The sequence below is a fragment of the Condylura cristata genome, unplaced genomic scaffold, assembly GCF_000260355.1.
Source record: "Condylura cristata isolate star-nosed mole 26May11 unplaced genomic scaffold, ConCri1.0 scaffold00019, whole genome shotgun sequence".
Classification (NCBI taxonomy): domain Eukaryota; kingdom Metazoa; phylum Chordata; class Mammalia; order Eulipotyphla; family Talpidae; genus Condylura; species Condylura cristata.
The window spans coordinates 34715516-34721515 of NW_004567120.1; positions in this window are offsets into that span (position 1 = coordinate 34715516).

Here is a 6000-nt window from a genome sequence, read left to right on the forward strand (position 1 = left end):
ACATATAAGCTACTAGCTGGCTTCAGGCGTGCAATTCAAGCAGTTCTTAATGGTTATTAAATATTAATGAATAGATTTGTTTGTTAATGTATTCCATTGTAAACATAATTATCAATCTCATTCTCAGATGAAACACCAATAAGCCTAATGATCATATATTTGATAAAGCACCATCAAATCATAAGTGGTTGAATAAGTGCTTTCAAAGGTATTAATATATTCTATATAAATACTGTTGTAAGTGGTGAACTCAAAATATAATTTTTTTGGGCTCTCCCTGGTGGCACAACAGGTTAAAGTACCTCACTATGAAGCTCTGCGAAGCCACTGCAGCACGAGTTCGATCCCCTGCCAGGGAGCTGACCCACATGGCGTGGCAAACCTCTCCTGACCCGCCTACTGCTCTCCTCAGCAGTGGATTTCAGTCAAGCTGCCTGTTCTGCTCTCCGCTCTGTCTCTGGTGAATCCTATCACCTACCACACCTCTAGTATGTAACCCTAGTTCTAGAAGCATAAGTAAATCTTTTTTTTTTTTTAAATCACTTGCTGTAGATTTTTGGAAGCTGTCTTAATTTAAAAATTGGTGTCGCATTACACCTTGAAGAAAATCTGGTATGAATTGTTGTATGCAGTAATTACTCATGCTCTCCTGTTAGTGTCAACATTTCAGATTTTCATGGTTTATCAGTCACAGACACCCTGTAGCAATATTCTTTGCTGCCGCTAGGCCTTTTCATGTTGGACTGGTTTCCCAGATAACCTGAACAGGGAGGGCGGGACTGGATTCCATATAGTGTTCACCACTCGCTGGCCATGTGATCGTGGATTCCATTCATTCTCTTTGAGCATCATTTTCCTCATCTGTAAATGGGAATAAGGGTTGCTCCACCTTCGGGTTTTTGCGTGGACTAAGATAATTTATACCTGTGAACTGCAGTTTAGCACTGTGCCTGGCACACACTAGTCTCAACAAGCAGCTGCATTTATCTTTTGTATATAGCACAATTTTAGGCGTGCTTCCTCAAGGTACAATTAGATGTTTCAGGCACAGGCTGCGAAAACCTGACCTGTCTGAACCTCATGGTAAGAGAAAAGAGTGTTATGAAGATGAAAATCAAGAGTTTCAGTGGAGAACTAGGCAGTCCATACACTGGCTTGCTGGTGGCTTCCCTGTGGTGGCCTAGGGTCCCTCCACTATCTGTCAAAGCAGGAGGACCCAGCTTGGCAGAAAAAGGATTGGGATTGGGCTTAGAGTTGTTTTGGAAATGTGCTTTTATAAATCCAAGAAATCACCAAATGTTCATTAAACATACTTACAGAACACTCATTGTCAAAATGTTCACCCCACAAATTTGTGCACTGTTATAAGGAGCCCCAAAACCCTCGTAGCATTAGCCAAGCTCAACTCTTACACTTCTGTTTACTGGAATGCACATGCAAGCCTCTCCCTATAATTACCAGTGGAGATTCACCTTACCTGTTAACACTAAAACACTGCCAACACCACCCCACCCCAAAATGAAGCACCTGCTTGTCCAGAGTATTACTTTCTGGTATTACAGGGAATTGATCATTTTCCTGACATGATATGTTTCTTAAGCTGATTTTTCTAAAACTGCTTTTGTTTCTTTGTTTTCCATCTATAGCTCTCACTTGTCACAGAAAACATAGTCTCCTGGATATTTCACTGAATAACTCAACAAAGGAAAGTGTCAAAGGTATTAAGAAGACATAGTAGATGGGTAAAGAATATTAGGGTTAGTAATTCTCTACAGCCAGTCCTCAAGACTGTCCAGTTCACACTCTAGTCAATAAGCAATGGTCTCTTGTGAGGAGGCAGGTTTCTGAAGAGGCACTTTCAGACACTCCTTGCTTCAGTGAAGCTTGGAGGCTGAGTATTTAGGAGTTTGTATAGGAAAACCTTTTGGGGAGTTACATAGGTGCAGAAGAATAAGGCAGCGCCGTAACACCATGTCTATAAAGAAACTGCTTCAGCTGTGTTTGTGCTTTCCCCAGGAAACGCAACGGCCATGACAAACAGAGCATCTGGTCTCTAGTTTTCCTATTTACTTCCTTAAAGGTGTCTCCTGAGATGGAAGAGTTGTTAAACTTTGTGAAATACAACGTTTCAATATTTAATCTTCATTTCTTTTAATCTGGTAAATAACATAGGATACGTTTACCACATATTGTAGTCTTAAAATATTTTCTATTTTATACATTGTTAGATGCACATTGCCAATATTTGATACTTTTTTTTTTAACTTGTGTTTCTCTTGTTGTTGGAATACCTTTGTTAAGATTTGGTAACAGAATTCCAAACAAAACTCTGAAATAACTTGTGTAAACTTCCGTCTTTTAAAAATGTTTGACAAAACTTACCAGCAAAATAACCTGAGCCTAGAATTTTGTAGCAGTTTCTAAAAATAACTGAAGTACTTTGATAGATCTGAGGGCGTTAGATTTTCTGTTTCACCTCATGTCAGTTTGGATTGCTTTGTTTTTCAAGTACATTTTATCTGATTTGTTTAATATATTGGCATAATATTTCCCCTTTGTTATCTAAAACTTTTATAGAATTATCTGCTTCCTTCATTCCTGATACTGAGTATTTTGGGTTTTCTCTTTTTTCCCTCCTAAGTAAGTGTTGCTAGGTTTTTTTTGTTTTTTGTTTTTTATCAATTTCATTAACATGTTATTTACATTAGTACACTTTTCACATGTCTTTCATTTTATTGATGTCTGCTCTTATCTTCCGAATTCCCCTATGTTCTACTTACATTGGATTCCATTTGGTATTATTTTTCTAGGTTTATAAGACAGAAACTTAAGAATTATTCTTATATGTTATTTTTTGGTAATATAAGCAGTTATAACTAGAAGTATACATTCAAGCATCTTTTAGCTGCCAATCACAAAGTTTGCTATATTGTATTTCTTTTAATTTGAAATATCATATATTTTAACTTTCGATTTCTTAATTTGTATTATGAGTCCTTTAGAAATATGTTGCTTTATTTCCAGGTAACTGAGGCTTTATAACTATATTAATACATTTGATAGCTAATATAATTCCATTGTAATCAGAAGCATGGTTCATAAGACTTAAATATATTTTTTTGAAATTCATTGAAACTGGATATATATGCTCCTGTATGTGGCCTACTTTGGTGTACATTCCATATATAGGTAAAAAATGTATAGTCTATCGAGATTGGTATGGCATTCTCTAAAAACCAATTAAGTTAAGGTGATTGATAGTATTCTTCAGCTCTTCTGTGTGGTTACTTATTTTCTAACTACTTCTATCAGTTTTTGAGACAGGATCATTAAAAATTACCTGGTAATGTTTGTGGACTTATCCGTCTCTCTTATAAACAAAATTTTTTTCATAAATTTTTCGGGCTGTTTTTTTTTCCCCTAAAATATCTTTGATATGATCAATATCAAGGAAACTTTGAGAGTCTTTTTAGAATGTCCCTTAGTCGAGAGCTAATATATCTTCTCTACTATGTACTGTCCTTCTTTCCCTATGCCTTGTGTATAATGAAGTTTTTCCACTCTGGCTGGTAGGAACAGAAAATATTCTCAGCCCTATGGGACCTTTGGCAATTGTTGAGCCTAGTGTTTTACAGTAATTCTATTTCCTGTGTCTGGTCGTTTTCTTTCATGTGCGCACAGGAGAAATGAGGCAAAAGCTCCAGGGAACACCTCTGCATATCTCTGGAGTTTTCTCTCTGCAGATTTCTCATCTCTGGTACTTTGCCTCGCAATTTCCAACTGCACAGGCCTACCTGCATTTAGAGCTTTGACTCCTCAATTCAGCACCCTTACGAGGCTGACTGGGGGAAACCCTTCTCTCTGCGCTGCAGCCTGGCAAACCTTCCTGGTGGTGAGCTGGAGCAGCTGGAAGGGTTTTACTTCATTTATTCCTGTGCTGCCTGTTGTCCCATTTAAAAATGATTAATTCATGCATTTCATCCAGTTTCCTAGTTACTTAAGCAAAGAGAGGAAATCTGATCCTTAATAATCTATCATGGATGAATGCAGTCTGTGACAAATTTCATGGTTCCTTATTTCCTGCTGATCTTTTACAGTTTCTTTTATTCCTTCAAGCATAGTAACCATAGCTATTTTATAGTTGATTACAAATAGTTCCAAATTCTAAGTTCTTTGTTGCTTATTGTTTCTATTGTTGTGCAACAAATTACTACAAATTTAGTCATTTAAATCAACTACCAATTTCAATTTTAGCCCACAGTTCTGTCAGTCAGAATTTCAGGGGGGAATTCTCTGCTTGGGTTGCCTAAGGCCAAAACCAATGCTTGGGCAGGCTGCATTCTTACCTGCTTTTGCCTTCTTCACTGTCACTTTGCTGTGCTGAGTAAACTTCTTGCAATTGTAAGGAATGAGCTTGCAGTTTCCATGCTGACTGCCATGGGGTGGGGAGTGCTGGGGGTGGGACTGGGAAGAGAAGGGGACACTCAGGTCCCAGCTCCTCTCTGCACCCCTTGCCAGGTGACTCCTTCCATTTTCAAAGCAGCTCCCGTCTGTCAAAGCCAGCTCGACTTCAAATCGCTTCATCAGAAAGAGTCCAATAAATCACACGCAGCGGGCCTGATTAAGTTCCTATCTCATGGCCAGCTGTGCCCGCAAAATCCCTCTAGAGCAGCACCTACATTAATGCTTGACTCACAGGGGTGGGGTTTTTCTCATTCCAGGATATTGCCAAAAATACAGGCTTTGAGAGTTAACATTCCCTCTTTTGTTCAAATCTTCTCCTAGACTTGCACTGTTCTCTTATTCTTTTGTGCTTTAATTATATAAGTGCAATATTTTATCCACTTTGTTGAATGCAAGCCCTATGGAAGATTATTCTGATTATCTTGCTGCCAGTATTAGAAGTGGTTGCCACTGTCTTCAGGGTTTAATGCTATTTTTAGGGAACTGGATGCTATTTGGGTTCCTGTTCCCCTGTAAGTGACCACTTATTATTATTTTTTTCCTCCCTAGACCCTTTTAGGAGCAATCCTTTAGTTCTGGTTTTGTGTGATCTTACGGTGATGTGCCCGGTATCAGTAAGTTTTCCATTGATTGTGCTGAACACTGAGAAGGTTCTTTTGACCTGGAAACTCATATCCTTCAGTTCTGGAAAGTTGTCTCTGGGACTTGCTAACTTCCATTTCTTTGAGAACTTTAATTAGCTGTGTATTTGATTTCCTATAACGATCCTCCAATTCCCTGATCTTTTTGTTGCCTTTTTTTTCCATTTCACAGATTTGTTCAAATTTATCTTCAAATCTCTCATTAAACCTTTAAGCAATTACATATTTAACTTCCAAGTGCTCTCTACCTTGTTTCTAAATAAACCTTTAAAATACCATCCCATTCATCTTTAGCAATGGCATCTTCTTGATTATTGGGGGATTTAAATTATTATGTCATGTAAAGTTATCTTGCATTCCTTGCATTAGCTCTGTATTTTCCAAGTTCTTAACCTATGTTCATTATGAACTCTGTCTTTTAAAGTCCGCCCAAAGTGTGCAGTCGTTGTTGACCACTCACTCAATTTTATAGCATCTCGCTTAAGGACTTGCTGGGATTTCTATGTTTGGGAAATAAGACTTTCTGCATGTGACAGACACCATGTATGAGGGCCCTGACCAGGAGAGGGAGACATGTAAAGCTGTGTGTGCACGCATGAATGCATGTGTGTGCAGCTGGTTCCACAGAGATAAGTTTTCCCATATCTAATCTCTAGGCCCTTGTTTTGGGAACTAACAGAGGAAATGCAGCTGAGGGCTTTGACTGTTCAGTATGAAAACTTACAACTAATTACCTTCTTTTCAGCACAGAATCTCACCCCAGACCTCAGTTCCATCTGATATAGCCCATTCCTAATCCCACTATCATTTCACGGTCTTTTGTCTCTTATTTTGGCTTGTGCTTCATTTTTGTAGCTGCAAGGTGACTTCCTCTGAACTGTTAGATTTCCCTCCT